The sequence below is a fragment of the Oryctolagus cuniculus genome, chromosome 1, assembly GCF_964237555.1.
Source record: "Oryctolagus cuniculus chromosome 1, mOryCun1.1, whole genome shotgun sequence".
In the NCBI taxonomy this organism is placed as follows: Eukaryota; Metazoa; Chordata; class Mammalia; order Lagomorpha; family Leporidae; genus Oryctolagus; species Oryctolagus cuniculus.
The window spans coordinates 47,336,991-47,343,993 of NC_091432.1; positions in this window are offsets into that span (position 1 = coordinate 47,336,991).

Sequence of the window (7,003 nt, forward strand, 5' to 3'; positions counted from 1 at the left end):
AGCATGAAGCACGTGTTCATTCGACGCTGCTTGAATGAATGCAGTCTTGACAGCTCTACTGTTTGACCTAGAGTCCTAGCTTTAGCCAGCTGTGCTCAGTCTGTGTGCACTTATTGAGCACCTAGTATGTGCTGAGCACTGTCCCAAGCCCTTTAGTGCTTTATCTTATTTAATCATCGCCACATCCCCCCAAGGCTGGCTATTTGGAACAGAGGTTCAGGTTGGTTGGGCAGCTTGCCCAAGGCTACACAACTGAAGAGGAGACCAAACTTGAATTTGTGCTCTCAGTCACCATGAACACTGTCTCCCATTGGGAAGAGAGTCAGGTGCATTACCATAACCACCATGGGGCCCCACGAGGAGTCTCTGCTGTGACCCAGGAAGGAGTGATGGAAGGGGGCAGGGAAGAGCTGTATCCCAAGATGATCACTGAAGCTTTAGCGCCTCCATGGTTATAAAACTTAAACCTTTCTCCTCCTACAAGGGGGGCTTTGGAAAGTTCATGGAAAATGTAATTATAAATGAGTTTATTTTGAATTATCCCAAAAATAATTCAAATCCATGCATAACTCCAAAAAGTCCATGAAACGTGCAATATTATGAAAAAACTATGCATGAATTTCAAAAAATTTTTCACGAAAACAAACTTACCTTGTAATTCCATTTTCCATGAACCTTTTGAAGCCCCCTAGAGAAGATTTCATTATTCCGAGGGGCTGCTCTGGTGACAGAGGTAAGGGATTTTCCCTGAGAAGGGCTGGTACTTGCACCTGGATCTGGAATCAGGAGCTCTGGCTTCTGGGTCTGTGTCTGGTCCTTAGAAACCATTGCCTTTGCATAAGCCTCTTGATCTCACCGTGGCCATTCTAGGGGCTCCCATTCCTCATCTGAATAAGAGGATGCCGCTCCAACCTTACCTCTCAGTCGGGGGCTTTGGAGGTTCCAATGGCAGTGAACACAGACATGCGTGGTCAGTTGCAACCAACTGCATAAATGGTCACTGTTCATAGTCACAAAATGATGTTCAGAATGAAAATGGATGGCTTTGGAAACCCCCTGGTGGATGCTGGGAAGCATATTGGTGGCTGTTGGACTCGACACACCTGTGAAGCTGGGGACAAACTACATTGCTTGTCTTCAAAGGACCAGTTCAGAGCGTTCCTAGCCCTGAGCTCAGATCATAGTTCCGAGTGTTCCTAGCTCTGAGCTCAGATCATTCGGCTGGAAAGGGGCGTTTTAGGGTACCAGCTCTTTGAAACTCGATTGTATGTTCTTTATCCTAAGGGGTTCTTCTATATGTTTCAGGTTTCAGCTTTTTGTCCAAGCCAAGACCAAAGAAAGGAACCTGCTGTGTCACATTCCCTACTCCTGTGGGTGTGGAAGAAGCCAGGCCTCTGTGGAAAGTTACAGGGTGCATTGGCAAAGGAGGGAAGAAGCTGACCCCAGAGCTGTCAATCACTCGCAATGCAGTGATCAAATACCCCCGCGGAACTGAGATAGCCTAGAATGCGTGCTTCGGAGCTGTCCCCCTCTGGGCGCGTGACCGGGCGTCCTGTCCACTGAGGTCCCAGGCTGACCATGAGAACGACATGTGTCTAAGACGCTCAGAGCCAAAGGTGACTCAGCAGGCACCTTCCGCCAGCCACCCCGGCAGGGATTCCCAGAGACTGTAGGTGGCATCCACAGGGAGGGACTCGCTCCCTCACACCGGCAGACACTGCTAGAAGTCCTCTCCTGTCTCCAGCCAGCCTCTGTCTCCATGTAATTCTCAGCCACTGAACAAAGGCAGAGGGTCACACAAGTGCCTCTCCAGCACCACCGACAACACGCCAACCCTCACACACCCCTTCCCAGGCTAATTCCCCTCTGTTGGAGGGGTGGACTGGCACAGCGACCTATGCGTAGCTTTAGGCATCAGAATGGCTCAAATTCAAATGCAGCTCAATAACTCGTTTGCTGTTTGACTTCGGGAAATTGACTCAACCTCTGAACTTTAGCATAAACAAATAATAATCATTAGTACCTTTCTGTATTGTTGTGAGGATTTACCATACAGAAAGTATTTGCCCACAGTAGGCATTCAATAAACATTAGTCTTTTTTTTTTTTTTTTTTTTTTTTTTGACAGGTAGAGTTAGAAAGATCTTCCTTCCATTGGTTCACCCCCAAAATGACTGTTATGGCCGGCGCGCTGTGCTGATCCGAAGCCAGGAGCCAGGTGCTTCCTCCTGCTCTCCCATGGGGTGCAGGGCCCAAGGACCTGGGCCATCCTCCACTGCCTTCTGGGCCACAGCAGAGAGCTGGACTGGAAGAGGAGCAATCAGGACAGAATCCGGCACCCCAACCGGGACTAGAACCCGGGGTGCCGGTGCCACAGGCAGAGGATTAGCCTAATGAGCCGTGGCGCTGGCCTGTAAACATTAGTCTTAATATGCCGAGGTTTATCCATTGTGGACATATTTATCGTGTGCTTACTTTCGGCCAAATACTTTACTGGATGCTGCATATGGGACAGCGCAGTAGAGGAGTGGAAAGAGTAGGCTTTGGTGTCATGAAGTCTGGGATTCCGACCTAAACTCTACCATTTGCCACCTCTGTGACCTCAGGCAACTGAATGGCTCTCCCTGAGTCTCCCTTGTCTTAGCTCAGCACAGGGATGTGGTGGGGAGTAGTTGGGGGGATGCCCAGAAAACTGAGCCCAGTGTCCCACTCGGCATGACTGCTCCAGCAGTGGTCACCACACTGAGGAATGCCAATGCCAAGTGACAATGAGGTGATTTCAAAGTCAAGAGCAAGCAGGACAAAGGCACATTTTGTTAGGGTCATTCAAGGTCATCTGGATTCGTATTGTGGTTCTTCTCCCTGGAGTCCAGACTGCTTCCTCTGCCCACTAACCTCGCCGGGATACAAAGTGCTGGCCTTTTAGTTTTGCTGTGTTGGGACGCTCACGGCAATCATCCGTGTGCAGACGAAGGCTGTACCAGCTAGACAGGCTCCTACCTGGCCGAAGAAGGGTCTCTGGCCCTTAGGAAGCCTCTTTAATCACAAGAAGGTGTGCATGGCTGCTAGCCGATGGTTTCCGGCATGAGGGCCCTCCGCTGGCTGCTGGAAGCCTGCGGAGAAGGTCTGGCTCCCACTGGGAGTCGAAAGGACCAGGGGTGGCGTTCAGGGGTGGCTACAGCTGCTGTCCAGTGCAGGGAGACTCAGGCAGCAGGTCAGTCATACAGATTGGAACAACAAAGGAGAAGGAAGTGGATGGTCGAAGGAGCCTTGGAAGGCACAAGGGCACCCAGGCTGCCGGGCCCTGCAAGTTCAAGGCTAGGACTGCACTGGGACCTCTGAGCCTCCTTCCCAGGAAGTGCCTGGGACCGAGTGTGCAAGTGTTGGGGGGAGGGTCTCTGCATGACTGAGAGAGGCAGCAGTGATGAGGATGTCACAACACTTCCCACTCCTCATCTCAGTCACTGGGAGAAGGACCCAGGGAGAAGCAGGTGGCAGGGCACGGAGCAGCTTCATTTTGCCCCTGTCCTGGAATGCCCAAGCACTGTGCCACCCTACCTCTGCCCCACATCCTAAGGAAAAGCGGTGCCACTCAACCTGGGCAAGGCACCTGGAGGTCTTGTAGAAACAGAGTCTGATCAAGCGTATCTGGGTGGCACCTGAGTTCCCTTGCTTCTCATGAGCTCCCCGGTCCTGCTGAGGCCGCCTTGTAACTCTTTGCCTGTGAGACATAAAACCAGGAGAAGAAAATCTTTAAACACATGCTTCCCAATGAAAGGAGGGGACTTCCAGGAGGAGGAATCTAAGTCCAGAAAAGAAGTCAAACCCAGGGTAATGCCTGTGAAGAAATTGGCACCCACTCTGGTGGCTTCTGCACTGCCCTGGGCATGGAACCCCTTACATCTAGAACTGTGCATGGCTGAGCCCCAAAGTGACTCTAATTTAACGTGATATCGAAATGATTGATTGAACTTAAAGTAGACCTTGGGAAAAAAAAAAACAATAAAGTGATCCCTAGTCTGTTATCAGTATGTCCTGGTGCCAGACAGAAGCCAGACAAATCCTCCTTGCAGCAACGCAGCCCTGAACAGATGGTGTAGAATAATACCAGAAGCTCACAGTCACACACACAACACACACAGGGAAACAGAGCACCATGAGTGAGCGGCAGAAAACCAGAGAACCAGGCCCACAAAGACGTCAGATGTTGGGATAAATATATGATTAATAAGATGATCATGTTCAAAGAAATAAAAGCATGAACGAAAAACTGGTAAAGAGCAAAAGACTATAAAAATGACCAAGTGGATTTAAAAAATAGTTCAAGTGCCTGCTAACAATGAATGAGTTCCCCAAGCTTCCTATATTAAAACTAACACACTTTCTATTAGAAAAACATATTTTTTAAAGATTTATTTTATTTGGAAGGCAGTGTTACAGGGATGGGGATGGGGAGAGAGAGAGAGAGAGCAAGAGCGAGCAATTTTCTATCTGTCGGCTCATTCTCCAAACAGCCACAATAGCTGTGCTGGGCCAGGCCAAATCCAGGAGTCTGGAACTCCAACTAGGTGTGGCACCTGCGTGGCAGAGGCCCAGGCACTCAGGCCGTCTTTCACTGCTTTCCCCAGGTGCATTGGCAGAGAGAGGGATTGGAAGTGGAGCAGTGGGGACTTCAACAAGTGCTCCCATGAGATACAAGCATCACAGACGGTGGCTTATCTTTCTGGGCCACAGTACTGGTCCCGTAGAAAAACAGATCTTAAAAGCCTACCCTGCCCTTGGCCATCAACCACAAGCTGCCCATGCCTGCATTGTGCTGGCAGCAGACAACAATCGTCACAAGTATTTTTCCTGAACCACTCCTGTGCCTGACCCATCTCTCTTTTGTTTTGTTTTGTTTTGTTTTTGACAGGCAGAGTGGACAGTGAGAGAGAGAGAGACAGAGAGAAAGGTCTTCCTTTGCCGTTGGTTCACCCTCCAATGGCCGCCGCGGCCGGCACGCTGCGGCCGGTGCACTGCGCTGATCCGAAGGCAAGAGCCAGGTGCTTCTCCTGGTCTCCCATGGGGTGCAGGGCCCAAGGACTTGGGCCATCCTCCACTGCAATTCTGGGCCATAGCAGAGAGCTGGCCTGGAAGAGGGGCAACTGGGACAGAATCTGGCGCCCCAACTGGGACTAGAACCTGGTGTGCCGGCACCACTAGGCAGAGGATTAGCCTATTGAGCCGCGGCGCCAGTCTTCCATCTCTTCTTGTGCTACTTCCCCTAGCACTGGGATTCCATGGCTCCTTCCGCCACCTGCCAGCACCAAGTTCTGGCCCTCGTCCTTTATAGGTGACTCATGTAGACCCTCCTCGGGTCCTCTCTTAGTGCCACATTCCATGAGGGCCCCTTCAGCGAGTCTTGATCACAACTGTGGAGCAGCAGTCATGGTCACACCCCAGCCTACCTCTGCTGTGTCCATGCCTGCTTGGAGACGCCTTTCACACCCAGTGGGGATCAGTCATCCTCACGAGCAGAGGAGGCAGTTTCATGGAGCTGCTGTCCCCTAGCTAGAACTGGACAGAGCCAGGACCCACAGCCCAGTCTTCTGATGTGGCCCAGTACACTTCCCACTATCATACAGCTGCCTCTGATGAGCTCGATGACAAAAACCAGTCAGCATTTTCTGTTCTCTCATTGTTAAACCCTCCAGTCTTCATCAACATGAACTGAAACCTTTTCAGTCTTAGCCTGAAGGTTGAGAAATCTTGGGGTCATTGCCAGATGCGATCTTATGATCCAGGGAATGTTCATGTGCGTCCCATGGGGCTGAAGATCACTGGCTGCAGTCAGCCGAGACGTCAGTACAGGTGTTTTCCAGCATACGCAAAGCCAAGGCGGAAGACGGGGTGGAAACACATAGGGTCCCACGAGACCTCTCTCTTGTCTCGGGAATATCTTGATGTTCTGCAGGAAACTGTTTTTTAGCTGTCAGCAAAAAAACATTTTATAAATCACAAAACGTGACAGTATATGTACCCAGTTAGGTCAGTCCTGAAATCTGAATCAGATTTTGCAAAGGAAATTTAGCCGCATTCCCTTATGGGGAGATCTAGCATTGCAGGGCCCGCCCCAACCACCCCTGGTCTTAGAGTGGCAAGGCAGGTGGAGAAAAACCCAAGCAAATAAAGGAACCAGATCCTTTCAGATGACCAAAGTAAAGGACCCCCAATAGGGTAGTGTCAGAGAGTGGGTGGGTGGAGGGGGCTCTGGTCAGGGCGTGCCTCGTGTGTTCAGCAATGGCTAGCAGGGAAAGGAAATGGCCCAGCTGAGTCCCCAGAGACAAGAAGTTAGCAGCCCAAGTAAAGAGCAGGGGCAGTGCAGGCAGTGCCAAGGCTCAGAAGCCAGAGTGAGCTGGAGGGAGTGGGTGGGGGAGGGTGGGTTCTGTGTCAGAGAAACCAGTGTAGCAGGTGCACAGGCAAAGAAAAGTATTCCAGTTGGTGAAGGCAGAGGTAGGCACTCTGGGAGCGCCGACCACATCCAGGCGGGAAAGCAGGGTGTGTTTCACACCTTTTGTAACTTCACCGCTGCACCCACCCTCCATGTCTGGTCCTTGAGCAAATCCAGGCAGCTCTGACTCAGACCACGCCCTGTCCTGGCTCCACAGCCACTCCCAGCCAGGCACTGTCCTCTGTGCGTAGGCATGGGCTTTCTTAGGGGTCTCCTTGCCTCTTTCAAGACATCCTCTCAGTGGAAAAGCAATCTGCTTAATGCAATTCAGAGAGCACCTCACCCTTGCTTAGACTTCTCCAGCGGCTTTGCACTCAGAATAAACCCAACTCTTAGCCCTTACCTCTACCTCTGCCTCCCTCTGCTCCAGCCACAGAGGAAACTAACATCTTTCCTGCCTCAGGCCCTTTGCACATGTGGGTTCCTGTTTCAGGCATGCTCCTCCCCTGGTTTTCGATAAGTCTTGTTCTTTTTCGCATTGCAGAGCTCAGCCTAAACTTCTCAGAGAATCCTT